Here is a 17,343-nt window from a genome sequence, read left to right on the forward strand (position 1 = left end):
ATATTGCTTATGGTGGGCTACACGCCTCTAAATAATTAAGGAGCCTAACAGTAATAGTTCGAAGGTTAACTATTCAATACTAGTTAACCAGCCTGCTAACTTAGTTAGCACGCCTTAAATGTATTCTGATGTACTACACCGCTGACAATGCTATGCCGATAAAAGCACTCTTCTAACTCAAAAAGGCCATTATATATATATATATATATATATATATATATATATATATATATATATATATATATATATATATATATATATATATATATATATATATATATATATATATATATATATATATATATATATATATATATATATATATATATATATATAATTTGTGTACACCTACTATGTTGGGGGCTTCCAATGCCGCAATGTAATGTTGCGCCTTAAAATAAAAAATATAAACTTAATTTGTTAATACTAGTTAAATAAACGTCTTTTAGCTAACCAGTACCATTAACAAATGTCCACCATGCCATACGATGCACGTGCACCGGCCTCACTGTCGTATCTTTCACGGCTTTTTAAAGAAAAATCTGTACAGATTAAACACCAAACATTCTGTGTATATTGTTCTTTCTTTTGCTTTAGACCCATTTGTAAAGCGCTCAGATATTTTACACTTCTATGCGCATTCATCGTGTCTAAAAGCAAGAAACTAAACCAACAACCTACCTCCTTAATAGGTGCCTGTTCTCAGCATGAATTAGCAGTGTTTTTGACGGTGCTAAAATATGGTGGGCTTCTCTGGCTTCAAAAGGCTTCAAAGCCATACCTACTCTTCCGACTGCCTCATTTGTAGCATATTCCTCCTCACCCTTCCACATCTTAACCCAGCATGACCTCAAGTAGTCGAAAGCTCCGTGCTTATGTTATAGATATTGCATACGTGGCTTACAGTTCAGTGTTCTCTTTGTGGCCTTAAGAAATGGACTGATTACTCCTTACTGTAGCCCAGACACAACTTTATGCTTGTCCCCCCCCCCCCCCCCCCCCCCCCCCCCCCGCGGCCCCATGCATCTTTGCGCTTCATCACAGTCGCGTTTCTTTCGGTCTTCCTACCTCAGACATCCCTTTCTGGGTCTCATTTCGGTCTTGATTTTTTTTATCTACACTCCTCGATGGCATTTGTTTACTCCGTGACTCTCGGCATTCTCGATCCTGGAGGCAGAATTTATCACGCATTCTTTTATTGGCGCTGCATATATTGGCCCCGCTTGCTCCCTACGAAGGGCAGATGAGACACTGGAGCATTTTTTTTTTCTGCTCTTTTTTCGCTCGCAGCACACAGCGGTGCATCCCTTCCCAGCGCCTACACCGACCCGACCTTCCCTCGGACATCGAGACTCAAGTACTCTACCCGGAGAGGCAATCACGCGACGGCCTTTCCGCATATGTGGGATTTTCTTGGAGCCATCGGGGTCTCCTCTATTCTCTGAATACCTCTGCCTCCTACTACAGGTTATCTATCACTCTTTTCTGCCTCCCCCTTCACTTCACCCTTTCTCTTCGGCGCTGGGCAGGGCTCCTTTAAGGGAAGCAAAACACAGCGAAATTCCTCTGCCGCAGTCTCATCACGACCACCGCGAAAAGGCGACCGGAGAAAAAGATACGACACTGCAGCTTCACTGGGGCTCCAGCCACTCATCAGCAGTATAAATTTGAATGTATTCATTCATACATAAATAAAGCATCGAACCAACCACATCACAATGGTCTAGAGAGCACAAAATAAAATACATAAAATTATATCTCCTATCAAACACGCCACGATGTTGACATACAGAAATTAAGAATCACAATGGTGTCTCGGTTTGGTTTGGTCTTTGAGGGTTTGACGTCCCAAAGCGACTCTGATATGAGGGACGCCGTAGTGAAGGGTTCCGCAAATTTTGACCTCTTATAGGGTTCTTTAACGTGCATTGAGATCGCACAATACACGGACTCTAGCATTTCGCCTCAGTCGAAAGGCGACCGCCGCTGCTGGGTTCGAACCCGCGTGTTTCAGGTCAGCAGCCGAGCACCATAACCACTGAGCCGCCGTGCCGGATACAATGGTGTTTCAATGGACAGACTAAGTATCCATGACTGCTCATGTTATGCAAGTAAAACTGATGAAAAGATTAACCACACGTGAGGAATGATCTAAAGGCGACAATCACTCGCGGCCGGCGTGAAAGTGGACAGTGCAGCAGAGATTGAAAAGCTCGTATTGAACTAAAACAATCGTAATCTTACTTATACTTTGAGATCACAGTGAGCAGGAATAACTAGCATCAGTCTATTAAATAGTGACGGGGATTCTACCGATCCTTGAGGCACACCTTTAGACAGCGAATAGGTGTCGGAAGCAAAGGATCCAAGCTCCACTAGTTTGTTCGGAAGAATGATCTACATGGATTTCGCCACTAACATATATTCTTTTGCAATATCCAGTGTGACTAAAGCTGGGACCTCTTTTTCCAGCACAGCAACACTAACTCTGCTCGACAACTCTATATGTGCAGTCCAGATTGAACTACCACTACGGAAATCCATCTGAGAGTCATTGAAGGCATTAACTGCAATATCATATTTTGTGAGGTGGCTGTGTACAATCCGTTGCACAAGTTTTACTAAGTTTGACGCGAAAGCAATCGGCCGAATATTATCAAGATCAAAATGTTTCCCAGAACCTTTTAGAAGCTAAATGATTTTCGCTATGTTGTAGTCGTGCGGAAGCTATGCGTTATTCGAGGAAATACTGACAACGTGCTTTCCACATACAAAATGTGAAACTGTCCCCTCCAGGAACATAATGTCCGCCATGCCGTACAATGCAGGTGCAGTGTGTCTTTTCGATTAGTGGTTCTTATAATTGCAACTTTCAAGCTCTTTTACCTTCTGAAACACCAGTGTCGGAGCGAAAAAAAAAAGGTTGATCCGGTTTTACCGAAACTGGCTCAGTTTGCGAAAATTCCTAACTTCGGGGTACTGCACATTAGTTGTCAATTTTTCCGGGTGCATGAGATATAATATCCATCACGACAAGAGTGCAGCCCATGCACAATGCAGTTCGTACATGCTCACCAGCTACCCTGTCTGCAGCCCTCCGCATGCATTTCGCATATCCGCTGTGAAGCAACTTTGACGCCTACTTCTATTTCATCTACACGTAGCTTTTCGTCCTGGAGATAGATGCCAGTCTGCCGTGTCAAAGCCAATTTACAATCCCGAGAAAGTTAACGCAAGAGCGGGCCGGGGTTTCAAGGAGCGCGAAATTTTCATAGTGAAGCCCCGCAATACACGGCACTTCGTTCCTCCGCGCGATCCCTTTGAACTGCGAATTCTTCGTAAGTTTAATTTGTTATGCATGTGAAATTGATTTACGCAGCAGAATAAAGAGTGCTAAAGATTTGAATTAAGCACGAGCAGGGCGTTAGCCTTGAATTGCTTTACGCATATATTCAGACCGTTTGCGTTTTTCCCGCCTGCATTTCTTCTGCGGCCTTGATTTTCATGCACTGAGACGCAATCAGTGCTTTAAGCAGTTTCCTGGGAAATGAAGTCTCGCTGCAGTCACTACTCAAAAAGCTCCATTAGTCGTTCTTGCATCATTGCTACCTAATGGACGGACGAACAACGTCTTGGTTTTAAAAGTCAAAGCGCAAATATCTGCCAATCTTTCCAACGCGACAGTGGTTGGGGTCCCAATAAGGTGAAAACCCGGTGTCTGTCGGGTCGACAAGCTTCGAACTGGTCGAAAAAGTGTCTGCGCCGCACATGCAACGATGTAATTTAAAAGGAATTCCACCATAGTAAAACTCCCCGGCGATCCTCGGCAGATCGTTTGACACGGTTACAATTTTCTGTTTCTGCTGATTCTGTTTTAGCTCCGCCCTAAAGGCACCATTAGCGCTATCGTGTTGCGCCCTTAAAGGCGGACATTGAGTGTCCCCCGGACTTGCGGCTGAGTTGTTGTGGTTGGGGGACGGAAAAGCAGGCCTGAGAACGAACAAAAATCTGGGCGTTTTTCGAATTCTTTTTACTCGCCAATAAAAGAAGCCAGTGCGTCATTCACAAAAAAAAAAAACAGTGTCTGCTTCGCACAGATGCTATCTGTGTAACGCTTATTATAGCAAACGTCCGCATATCTAGTATGATACGCCTGGTGTTTCAGGGAAGCCTTTCAGTAATTTTCAAAAATAGAGTTTTTGAGGTAAAAATATGGCTTTTGCCGCATGGTATTTCCTAGGCCGGCGGACGCCAGAAAACCGGTGAATCGCCTTAGCTAGTAAGCTGATTAGCTAATTTTCAATAATTAACTTTTTGACTATAAGTGTTAGGCGCCTGATTGTATTTAGAAATTTGTAGCCAGCCGTTAGTAACTGCCATATATCAGTTTTTAGAATTCCGAAAACGCGATTACCTTAGCCGCTGTGGTTCAACAAATTCTGGCTACATCGTTCCAAAATACATGTGCATTCGAAGAGGATGCAGGCTAAAAAAAAAACCCTCCAGTGCGCATAACTAATTGAAAAAGCCAAATTTTGTCGGGCCACAGCACCGAGCGTAATCGCGGTTTTGAAATTCTAATAACGGATATGGCGGTTACTAACGACCGGCTACAAATCTCTAATTGCAACTAGGCGCTTAACTCTAATGATTAAAAGTTACGTTTTGGAAATGAGTCAACCAGCTTACTAGTTAAGATGACTCACCGGTTTTCTGGTGGCCGCCAACCATGAGAATACCATGCAGCAGAAACCATATCTTTACCTCAAAAATCCTATTTTTGAAAATTACTTAAACTCTTCCCTGAAACACACGGTATTCACATCAGCCAGACGAACTAAATATATAGCAGCGTAGAGATTGTATTCTAAAGGAAATGTCCAGAACAGGACCTGGAACTGAGAGAGCCCGAATGTCAGCCTCGCAGCATGGTTCGGCTGTACCATTGTAAGTGGCGCTCACCTCTCTTGCAGTGCGAACAATCAATTGTTTTTTGATCACGCAATTATGTGCGTAATTTTGTAATCTCAGAATGATGACGTCATTGAGCTTTCTGCTAGGCTGAGATTACTGTGCACACGGGGGTGATTGATCCACAAACAGCAATTTCTTATTGTTTATCAGTGTGAGCAAGATGCTTTCGGTTATAACATCGAAATAATTTCCCCACAAATTCTGAAAAACATTCTCAACAGAGCTGTCGCCGTAAAAATCGCATTATCAAAACACCTGTACTTTGGATGCTTTTTATCCTATTAATTGGTTATGCGCGCTGAGAGCACGAAAAGTAAACACATTAGCACGCTCGCGTACGGGCGCCAAACTGCACTTTTTCCGAAGTCAGGTCCACGGCGCGATTTTTAAAGTGAGAACAGCTCGCAAGAGGTGGGCCCGCTTCGCGAAAGACGGCTAAGGCCTACGGCATAGGCCGTGGCCAAAAGGGGCGCAACGCGTGTGCGTTTCATGTAATGTTTGTTTGTTTGTTGCTTGTTTGTTTTGCTTGCCGGCTTGCTTGTTTTTTTTTTTGCTTGCTTCCTTGCTTGTTACAGAGCTCACCTTGATTATAGTAAGACCACACATATGTCAATATAAGCGTACACTGTACACAACCCCACGTGTAGTGTACACTACATCTGGCAACGTAGCAAGGAGGGTGTATTATCTTTGTTACAGGAAGATGAAGAAGAGGAATTAGCGCTCGACGAAGAAGATACGTTTCCTCGGTAGAATAAAGGAACTTCTGTTGGCTGTCGGTGAGAGTGCATTTCTTGATCACTTGCGCTCGTCATTTGGCGCGTATACTCTGCAAACCTTGTCTACTTATTTTTAACGGGCACCCCGGATCGCAGAAGGTTCCGCGCATAGTACAACAGACACGAAAGGTGTACGCAGCGTCTCCCAGTCTTGAAATTCAAAACCTTAGTACTGAACAACCATACCTGACACACACACACACAAAAAAAGCACGAAACTTACAAAGGCTCACAACAATCAGCGGCGTACAAGAATGAGCGCTTCTTGTACAAAGGGGGTGAAATTGAAAGGGGTCCCTTTACTCCTTTTTCCTCTGCATCCTCTTCTTTCACTTGTTTTTTTCTTCGGGAACAAAGCGCTGAAAGTTGGTGAAGCAAAAAACGTGCCCTGAGATATGAAAAGCGCCAAGAATTTTCGTCGGGCGGGAGGAGCACGTGCGCTGGAGAAAATGATGGCCGTCGTCACTGCCGCGGCGCTAATCTGCGGCGCCCGGAAGCCGGCAGCCCCGCTTGACATCCGCTAACACGCGGCTCTGACATTCTGCGCTCTCGAAACGGCGGCCGCGGTTCCTCGCGCCCAGAATTAATACGGAGCGACGTTCTGCGAGAACAGTTTTATTCTTGCCCGTCTTCTCTCCGCGCTAAATGTTTGCTTATGTTCTAACGCGTTGTTGTCCAGTGCATGAGGACGACGTAAATTGGGTCGCATAACACTGAAAACTTCATGAAAGAATTTTTTTTATCTTGATAGACGACGTAGAAGGTGTTACGATCTTTGAGACACAAGGAAGTTGCAAGACTGGCGCTGTGACCTCAACTCTTCGCTCGCTTGAGAAGACAGCGAGGCCAAACAATTAGATCTAAGAGCCAACGTTCACGTTCCTGCCCCCGTTTACTTTTTTTCGTGCAAATGTTAGGACACCACAGACTTCAGTGCCTCGCGATAGTGTTGATGACCGTGCATGCATTTCGCGGGGAGTATGAATCTCGGCGCATGCAGCCTACACAGCTGACTGCATACAGAGCCGCAAAACCCGTGAGGAATAAAGTAAATATCAACTATTCTTCCCAGAAACTCTTCCTGCTTTGTAAGGTTTGAATTACCCGACCTTTTCGCATTTCGGTACCAATGAATGTACAACCTGTACCGACCAATGTATAACTACCGTTAATCTGCAGTAGCCCCGTTTTCCGCGGTACGCGTTCACCATACCCACAGGAAGTAGTTGGCCTGCCTGCCTGCCCTGCCCTGCCCTGTCCTGTCCTGCCCTGCCCTGCCCTGCCCTGCCTGCCCTGTCCTGCCCTGCCCTGCCCTGCCCTGCCCTGCCCTGCCCTGCCCTGCCTGCCTTGCTTCCTCGGCATTAAACTTTTAAATGCAGTTCCACGACCCGCCAGACCCAGAAAATCGCATCAAATGTAGTACTAGTACGCTGCGGTTAGAGGCGATCACCAGAAGCGAGGCTATTTTGTTCGTACAGAACAAGGTGTTGCTTCGCTTGGGAATACAATCAAGCCTGGATGTATCGAACCCTGATATTTCGAATTATGCAGTGGCTATATCGAACACACGGATTATCACCTTGAAAATCTTGCGTAAAAGTACAAGAAAGACGCACCGTGTATCGAGTAGCAATTATGCCGGATGCTTGATATATCGAACTGCGTTCCGCGTCTCTGCGAGTGGCGCTTCTCCTAACGGCACTTCACCACTTTCAGCGCGTGATCTTTAAAATATTGTACATTTTCTATAACGCTCCCCCCTGTTCTTTCCCGCTATCGGTTCCCTCTGTTCTTCTCCCTGCTATCCTCTCCTTGTCTCTCTATTTCCGCCGGCTGCAGCTAGAGTGCTTAAGATATTAGATAGCAATTTCCGTGGCTGGCAACATGTTCTCCTTCCTTGTTGTACTTTTTTTTGCAATAATAAACCACCGCTACTTGTCGGCTGCATCTGCCTGCAGGGCTACCTCTGTGAAACTGCGAGACGAGGTGAACTTGCGGTGTGCCTGAGGGTGGCCTTCGGCCTCTTGCCCTCATTTTCCACACCGCATCTCTCTCTTGCGGTGAAGCCAACCTACCTAAAGCCTAGCGGCGGCCCTTGCGCGGCGTGCTTCGCTGCCGAATTCATTGCGCAAACTAACTGTACCTTAATTTTAATGAGCGAATGTTCCGTTTATAATGTGCTGGTAACATGATTAGAGATCTTATGATAGGCAAGGGCTTCGATACCAAGCAGGTTAAACTTAGCAACGCCTAGAGAGCCGTACGCTGCCCGCACGCCGTCGGCTGGCACGTCGCGTTATGAAGCGCGCTACTGGCGTGAGTGCTAATTTATTCTCGCTTCTAGGCCACATATAAGCTAATCTATTCACATTTTTTTATGTCGAAATATTTCGCGCCCCTCTTCAAGTTTGATATATCCGAGTTCGACTGTGCACGAAGCGACATTTCGGTTTCTTGAGAAGATTACGCGGAGAAAGGTCGCAACGGGATTGCTCTTCGATGAAGTTCCGCGTTTTTTCGCTTCATTTTGCGGAGGCGATTGGCAGTAAAATTAATTATAACAGACATTCAAAGCAATATTAGCGCTTGTCTTTCTGTTTGTGCTTTGTTTTCTTTTGTGCGGATAGTATTTGTTCTGTGTTGTCTCAGCGTTTTTTTTAACCACCGGCCTTTTATGCTCAGCATATTATGATGTGCCTAATTGTTTTTTTTTTCTCTGAGCACATATTAGTAGCGTTTACTTCGAGTGTTACTTTAATGAGAGATAAATAGAGTGTTTTGCGATGCCACTTTTAAACTCGGGAAAACCGCTGAAATCACCCCCCCCCCCCCACCCCCTCCACACACCAGGAGAAACAAAATGAATAACAGATCAAGGTGCGTGGCTTTCTGCTTTCAACCGCAAGCTACAGATGCCATCCCGGCTGCTTTCAGAAAAGGCTCTTCTTGATCCACGCTGGCCCATTTTCATGCCAGTAGCGGTGTTTGTGTTCGCTGTTCGCAAAATATGATTTTACGGTCGTTTTGAGGGTTCCTTTAGGCTGCGGAAAAACGTCGCACGCAAGGAAGACGCATATTTCAATGCAGGCAGGCTTGCCTTCTTTTTGTTTTTCATGCCCTTTATTATAGGCGTGCAAAGGTGGGCGGGGTAAGAAGGGCTTGGTCGCCCCGGCGAAGGCTCATGCTCCTTATTTCTCCACCTGTGCACCGCGCATAAACAGAGATAAAATAAAAGCGCGGCGGGGGTTCCGAAGTTCCTGCAACTCTTCCCTGAGAGATTTATGCAACCTTACCCCTATCCAACTTATTAGACAGTGAGCGAGGTGGTGAGAGAGTGGCAGGTGAGGGAGTCAGGCAGAAAGGCAACGAACTTTATTTGTCACACGGACGGAGGGACAGCTTGGTGTGTATAAGAAAAGCTCCGCGAGGTGAGCAGGAATCACGCTCGAGAACTAGCGTAGTGGCAGATATAACTGCTTTCGCAACTCGTCGCCAAGCTCCCTTGCCTCCACTTCAGAACCACGAGCAGCAGAACGTCAAGGATTTCAAAACGCGAACGAAGGAGGAAAGTGCGAGAGATTGCTGAAAAGTTGGGCGGTGTAGCTGTGGGAGGCGATTGCGAGGATGCTCTGTGTGAACCGTACAGCGGTGGCACATATGCGGGAAGAAGGAGAGCCTTCTCTCCGGTTTTTGTTTTCTTCGGCTTTTTTTTTTCTCACCTTGCATTTCAGACGGAATTCAGAAATGAGATAGACAGCGCCGAGAAAAGCGGTTACGGAAAAAGATGTGGGATATGAACCCCGTGCCGATCCCTCAATAATCCATTTCATAACAATGACGCATTTTGGAGCTCCCGCTCCTTGCTCTGTAGCTTCTGTTTTTAGCTCTCTGCTGCTTCGATTTTTGAGCGCGCGCGTTTGTGCCTGCTCCACACAGTGAGGAAGAGTGTTCGAAAGACTATTAAAAACACTGCGACTTTATACAGTGTAGCCCTACGTCTCGTTATTGCCTCCCTCGGGTAAAAGTGCAGATATAGCCCCCTGTATATAGAGCTGCCGCAGCTCGCCCAGATACTGCACGGTTACACCGACAAAATGAAATGCAGCTCTGTGCAGTCGGTAAAAGCGTGAACCTGCGCAAAGTGCCAAAGCTACTGAGGCAGCTTCACGAGCTTTTTTGCTGCAGCCAGTCTGGAGGTCGGACCTGTAACGAACGGGCGTGGTACATTGCGTAAAGGCGATTACACAATACTTATGAGACCATAAACGCGACGAAGCCTGACGCAGTTGCTCACCGTAAAATGCTTTCAGCTCACTGGTGCAAAAAAAAAAATCTCGGTGCACGGCATTGAGCACGAGAGTATGGTTATATAACTATTCGAACGTATGTCTTGAAGTAACGTACCTTTACTAGCCTAGGCAATACCGCAGCGAGCTGTGATGCTCGCTGTGTAAGGTTCCGGGTTAATTTCGAAAAGCTGGTGTTCTTTGTACAGCGCCCTGAAACCTCAGTACACTGGCTGTGTCTTTTGTGCTTTTGCCTGCATCTAAATAGAGCCGCGGCGGTGTCGGCCGGAAACCCGACCGGCGGGCGTACTCGGATTCGTCAAGCAGAACGCCGTGCAAGCGCTTAGCCACATCTTCAGGTTTTTCCCGGCGTGTCGAAGCTGACGAGCGGTGCTCCCTGCACCAAAAACGAGCCGTTCTTGCACATCGTTCCCGTCACTCGCACATTCACGAAAGTCCGATATTTTTTGGCGCTAATGTGTGTTGGGCGTAAATGCCGCCGGACCCAAAAAGATATACTAATTGTCTGCCTTTGCGCATTGAAGAAAATTGCGCCAGTGAATTGCAACGCAAGTCTCGCTAAGCACACGCGAAAAGCGAGCGCTCCTGAGCTGCGGAGTGATCGCTGATCACTGTGACGACCTATCGCAAGCACAGCGATGCGAAAAGGAAGGCCGAGCAAAGACGGAGGCATGCAGGTACGTACACAGAACGAAGAACGAAGCGGGCTCAAGGTAAGACGGCGCAAAGCGCAGAAAGGAGACATGCCGTCAGATGACGCGCATTCCCAACGAAACGCGCATAGCAGCGCTGCAGTAAAACAAACTGGGCGCCCTCGTGTGACGTCTGTCCACAAACGTATGCGGTTACTCTTGAGATGGAGGGCGCATACCGGGGTCGTTTCGAGCACCTCTGCGGCAGGAGCGCAATTTTCGAATGCTGCATCCCTTTCTTTTCTGACACCGCAGAGTAAGCGACTGCCTGAAATACGAGTCATTTCCCGACCGATCCTAAAAAAAAAAGACGTTTGCGCAGGTAAATACAATTCCTGTATCGATTTGGTCACCTCACTTGCTGAAGAGGTTGACGTTGGCAAATAACAACCTCTACCATTCATGACACAGGTCTGCACATTAAAATTGCTCTTTGGCTCATTTATAATCGAAACGATTCTGTGGCTCGCGTGGCTGTTTGCGGCTTAAGTCATGCGCTCCGGCTTCTAGCGGAAAGAACGAAGACAACGATCACGTTACTTGAGTAGGCATCTGAAAGTGTTCATCACAACAGTGGCCGAAGTCGCTCTGCTCGTGGTAGTACAAGCACCTCGCCGGTTTTCAGTGGCGACGGCTGAAATTGCACGCTCAATGCGAGTGAAGCCTTGCAGTGGTTTTCTCGTGATAAATGAGAAAGTGCCATCACCATTAGCTGTTCATGAAAACTCGCATTCACACCATGTGTCGGATATTACACTAAAGAAACGGTTCTTCGCGGGAGGAATTAAGTTGTTATAAGGTCGGTCTAGCACCCGTTCGGACTAGACTTTTTTTTTCTTGCTAGCTTTTGCAAGCGTGCCTTTTCACAAGCAATTACAGTCATTCCTCGCACTGGAGACGAAGAAAGGGTGGCGGTGCGTAAAGCGTTGCTCTTCGCGCGCGCGCCGGACCCACGCATGCATGCATACACACACACGCACGTTGTGACGATGCCGCCAGGAAGCAACATGGCTGCTCGGAAGCGTGTTTTCACCACCCTGTTCTTTCGCTGTTCATCGCGGAATACACTGCGCAGAGCTTGTGACTAACACAACATAAAAATAAAAAGCCTCCGTTCGGCTCGAAATAATACAGTCCTGGGGTATCGCGTCTGCGTCGTTCGCGCATGAGAGCGTACGCGAGACGGTGGATGGTCGCAGAGCCCAGTGTTGCCGAAAGGAGTGTTGACGTAACAGCTACGAACGCAAATGAAGCTCTGCTGGGTTTTGGGCTTTATGCAAATGGCGCTCAGGACCAACGCAGGGGAAGTAGAGAGCGTGAACGCGCGAGGCCCACCTGTGAGGTTGTGTTTACAGGTATGCGCCATTTGCCGAGGCGTCCGCCGCCGCCAAGCCACCGTAGCAAGCGGCCCCTGTCGCATATGGCGGGGCGGTTGTGAGAAAAGAGACGGCGCAGCAGCTCCGCTGGCACCGCGTGTGAATTCTTGACGAGGCGAGCGGTTTAATTAATCAGATCGGGTGCTGACCTATTTGTGCACTACGCAGTACGCACCGCGTGCGCGGGCTGTGTACGAGGGCCTGCTGTCGCGATCCCTTTTATTTAAGTGGCGGCGCTCGCGATGAAGATGCTGGTAAACAGTTTGCAAAGAGCCACCGCAAACATAAAGTCCGGTTCGAGTCAGTGTACAAAGTCAAAGCCTGCTAGTTTTTTTGAGGACGCCGCAATCGTGACGCGCGGACGGCTTGGCGTGCGCATGTTTTGTTTCAGTACCGCTGGGTTTTTTTCCGCTGACAAAGAAAAATAAATAATCAACAACACAAGCCGTAAGCGTTTGGAAATACATCCTTGGAATGTTTATAATCGAAACCTCGACGACTCTGGCAGTTACTGAATACTTCGCTCAGTATGCAAAATTTAGTGTTTAGCTAAGCAGAGTTGCAAAAATGAAAAAAAAAACACCACAAGAACAATGTATATCAGCGTAGAGCGTATGAGATTTGCGTTGTTCTTTCTGACAGTGCACCCTCCTTTTGGCGACGTTTCGTTCGAACAACCTGTTTTCTATTTCCTCGACGATTCTTTGTCTGACCTACTTTCTCAACCAGGCAACTTTGTGCGCGCATGTTCCTATCAAAGCTGTGAAAATCCTCCTCCGCTACTTTTCAATTTCTTTTCCGCTGGCGCAGCACCTGCTAGATTCCCTTCTGGTTAAACAGAAACACTGTTCTGAGAAATTTTGAAACTCAGCATGACTTTCCAATCACAAAGCCCCATGCAACGAAAATGTACGCACTTTCGCGAAGCTCTCGGTCCACGCAACACGCTGCACGCCTTTCAGTATGCCGCCGCCGCGGTGGCTGAGTGGTTATGGCGTTCGGCTGCTGACCCGAAAGACGCGGGTTCGATCCCGGCCGCGGCGGTCGAATTTCAGTGGAGGCGAAATTCTAGAGGCCCGTGTGCTGTGCGATGTCAGTGCACGTTAAAGAACCCCAGGTGGTCGAATTTCCCGGAGCCCTTCACTACGGCGTCCCTCATAGTCTCAGTCGCTCTGGGACGTTAAACCCCCATAAACCAAACCAAAGCTTTCAGTATGCTTCGCGACCGCTGCACACCAACTACCTGCCAGCGATCTGCCCCTTGCGCTGGAGGACGTGCGTGCGGCCATCCACGACCATCTCCGAAAGCAGCACCCCGACCCACGCATCGCGGGAGGTGAGCGCATCGACAGTGTCACCGGCTGTCGCGCACTTCCACTGTCACAACGTGCAATGATCCTCCGCGCGCGCATTGGCTGCGTGTGGCCCGGGGAACGACGGGTGCGTCACGGAATCGCGACGAGTGATGTGTGTGACGGATGCGGTGCAGTGGAAACACTAGAACACCTGCTCCTTCACAGTGCCGCGTTCGCCGATGCTCGTCGCGGTATGCTCGCGGCCTATACGGCGCAGGGCATACTACCAGACTCCATCAAGACGCTATTGTGGCCGCAGGGCAGTGCGCGCACTCGTGAGCGAACTTTGGTGAGCCTCTGTGCATTCCTCGAACACACGGGCTTGACGTCCCGTCTGTTCTCCGTCAGGTAGTTACACGCAGTGACCGAACGCTCCGCGAGTTCTACCTTGAACGATTAATAACTGGACGCCCCACTCCAGTTCTAACCTACACAGTGCTGTGCGCGTGTGTGATTTAATTCCTCTAAAATGAACGAATCACGCGCACAACCTGCACACATTTCTTATTGTGTAAATAGTTTGTTCATATTACTTCGCCCGCTATCCTCTTTTCCTGTCCCCTCACCTCTTTCATTTCATTTCTCCATTCTGCCTGCTATCCTTTATTTCCGCTGCCCCAGCCTCAGGTGCTTCAGTACCGATGGCAGATGCCGGGGCTAGCAAAAATCTTTTCCTTCCTTTTTACTATCATTTTTAATAAAACCACTACCACCACCACCACCTTTCAGTATGCACAATGTGTCCCGCGCAACACTGGCTAAGAAGCATGCAACAAACAACCTGAGCCGAAAAATTAATGCTGCATCTCAAAGAAATTCAACTCAAGCAGAATATCTGGCCTAACTTTATCACCTCCATGTCTATCACCAGAAACGCGTTGCAGCTGATGGCGCCTTGCAAGCGAAGTCATCCTGGAAGAACTCTTCCGCAACGCACTAATAGGAGGGGACAAATGGATTGTACCGCATTCAGCGTTCGTCGCTTCCTTCAGCACGAATCTCCCCCTTCTTTCGCCGTCCACTAGGGCGATCCGCCTCCCCCTACTACTATCTTGGGAGGCTGCGTGGGCTAGGGTGGACGCTGACCGCGCTCGCCACTTGACCCTCAACCACCGCCGGCTGCTCTATTGCGCCACAGGGGCGCTCTGACAAAAGGAAGGGACAGAAACCTTACTTTCGGGCTCCGTTTGTGAACGAGCGCAAAACGGGGCGTACATTTGTTGTCTCTTCTTTCGTCCCATTTGTTTGCGCCAACTTCTATAAGACTGTAAGCGCGCACTGAGCCTCAAGATGGTGGATTGGAAACCTTTTTCCCGTGCTACTCCGTATTGACAGAGAGATGCGGGATGCCTGCTCGCTATTGTGTATTGACGCTTTTAGTTGCCTGGGCGCAACCTCAGCCGGCACGAATCAACAAAAACTGCAGGCAGCGACGGTTGCAAAACTGAAGTGGTTAGCGGCTGCTGAGTTTACGGCATTGCTGAAGCGCGACGGGCGCAGGAGAAATCGCGGACGAGTTTCTCGCGAATTCGGTTGTGACCCGAAAAATAAAACCGACGGGGCTGGGGCCAGTGATTGAGCAAACCGCTGATATATTTTCACCATGGAGTAACGTTATACGGGACCGGCCGACTCGGGAATCATCTGTGCGTCTCCTTTCCTGTCTATACGCGCCACATTGACGTCACGTGCGCCTGCAACGCTGTCTTTGCTTTCTGCTACCACTTAATCGGCTCTGCACCGGAATTCCCCCCAAATGATCTTCTTCCCAACGCTTAAAACAGTTAGCGCCTGTCGGGAGCGCTGTCTATAATAGAACATATAGAAAGCGGTAAACAAACGCTGGCTATATCGCAAACGTTGGCTGGGTGCGCACTCTTCGCTAGTTTTTTATTCTAAAAATATAATCTAGATTGTGGCACAAAGCCAACGTAGGTTTTGCCACAGAGTACTCATGCGTTTCAACGCGAGCGCCGCATTATTCCACCCTTTGTGGCGCATGACACTGCGAACGTTATTCTTGCTTTTAATAAAATTCGATCATTATAAGTATCACGCTGACGCTGACGTCGCCAGTTTCACTTGCCGTGTGCGGAAACGCTTGGATGCAAGCCTGTGCATAGTAAAGGAGGAAGGGTGGAGGGGGGCAGCGCACAGTATTTTCCTCTACGAACCATCGGCAGACTGCAGTATGTTTCAGCACTCTCAGTAGTAACGTTCCTTGATATGGTCAAAAACATTTCGACTGCTCTTATCCGCTGTCGCTTGTTGCATTCTCGGACAACCTACAGACACATTTGAATACTCGCGGCCTTCGAGTGCAATTTTCAAGGCTCAATCACAGCGCATAAATTCTTCGTGCCACTGCAGTAATAGAACACGTCGTGACTTTTTATCTCAACTGCCTCAGTTCGCGCAGCTTAATGCAGTTATGTCAGGAATATTATAATTTTCTCACAATACCCGTTAAGAGAACCATTGACGCGCAGTATTTCGGCACAGTCTGCATAGGTTCAATGTTGGGTTTTCTCAAGGCACATGACGGGACTACTATACCTCAACTACGCTCGTAAATACCACCTATTTCCATTACCTCTTTTGAGCGCATTTAACGACAGAAATGACCGCGCCGCTCCATTCAATTACCCGCATTGACAGGTTTACAACATTCCAATTTTTTACTGTGGTTTAGGTCTGTCATGCTGTTGCTAACCCCAACTTCGCGGGTTCGAATGCCTGCCGCGGCGGCCGCATTACAGTGAAGGCGGAACGTAAAAGCGCCTGTGTGCTGTGCGTTGTTGGCGCACGCTGAGTAATAACTACACGTAATCTAAATTAATCCGCAGCCCTGTGCTACGGCTTCCCTCGTATCCCATGCGTCGCTTAGGGACGATAAACGTCACACGTCACTTAGTACTAATTTTAAATCATATCAGCAGCCGAATGAACTCTTATTAGCAATATTTATAATGGGAGAGCATTACTTGGCTCATTCTATGCGAAAACCTCGCCGTCATCAGAAACTCGTAGCCGAAACGCGGCACGAAAATGAGATCATCCCCCCACTTGGCGCAATTGGACGCCGGCGTCCCCACCTCCACGTACCTCAAAGCGCGATTGAGCTGTCCACTGACCCAAGGAGACAGTTACGCGCATTTCCTTTCCTCAAAATCAACAGATTCTAAACCTTCCGCTGGTTTTTAGAGAGAAAAGACGCATAAATTCCTCGATTTGTAGGTGGCCGCCACCGCCTACTCAAGGCGCGATTGAAGTGTCCACTGACCCAATGAGCCAATTAAACTTGCTCTCGCATTTACACATCATAAGAATTGCTTAGGTGCCCCCATAATTTTTTCTTTCTGTTTGTGTCCCTTGTATAGTATTCCGCTCTTGCCCAGTTATAAAAGTGAATGAACAAGCCCTTGACAGAGCTATTCCCGAGTCCACCACCATTCACAGAACACGCGGACAAAAGGCGAGGTCCAGCCTGGCTCCCTGTGGCGACTGACAAAAGCCGTCTCGAGTCGTCAGGCAGGAAAGACCATTCGGACGCTCGCAGTTGAGGTCGCTACCTGGAAGTGCCGCCAGGCGAGCGATCGCCGCAAAAAGCCCCAATCCAAGCATAAAATGCTTATGGGCGAAGTCAGCCCGTTTTCAGCCAAGCGCCCGCAGAGCTTCGCCGAATCTTGCCCGAGCATCGTTCCAGGTGACGTCAACAGTCACTATACGTAATAAAAGCGAAACAAAACAAAAAAAGCACGCACCCTTGGTCGAGCGCGACGGTGGAAAGTTCGACCTTTCGATTCGAAGAGCGGCGTGCCATGGCCACAGCAGCCCTCGATCGTCACTGCGAGCATGCT

The 17,343-nt window shown here is 48.0% G+C and overlaps 1 protein-coding gene and 1 non-coding gene across 4 annotated transcripts in view; one reads left to right on the forward strand and one right to left on the reverse strand.

Moving 5' to 3' along the window:
• The window catches only part of Ac76E (adenylate cyclase type 2 Ac76E), a 466,144-nt gene that overhangs the window by 445,870 nt on the left and 2,931 nt on the right, over positions 1-17,343 (reverse strand). The window lies entirely within an intron of this gene.
• Positions 13,100-13,171, forward strand: TRNAS-GCU (transfer RNA serine (anticodon GCU)). Its single transcript has one exon. It is a non-coding gene; the product is annotated as a tRNA-Ser (tRNA).

Source organism: Amblyomma americanum, chromosome 1 (genome assembly GCF_052857255.1).
Source record: "Amblyomma americanum isolate KBUSLIRL-KWMA chromosome 1, ASM5285725v1, whole genome shotgun sequence".
Lineage (NCBI taxonomy): Eukaryota > Metazoa > Arthropoda > Arachnida > Ixodida > Ixodidae > Amblyomma > Amblyomma americanum.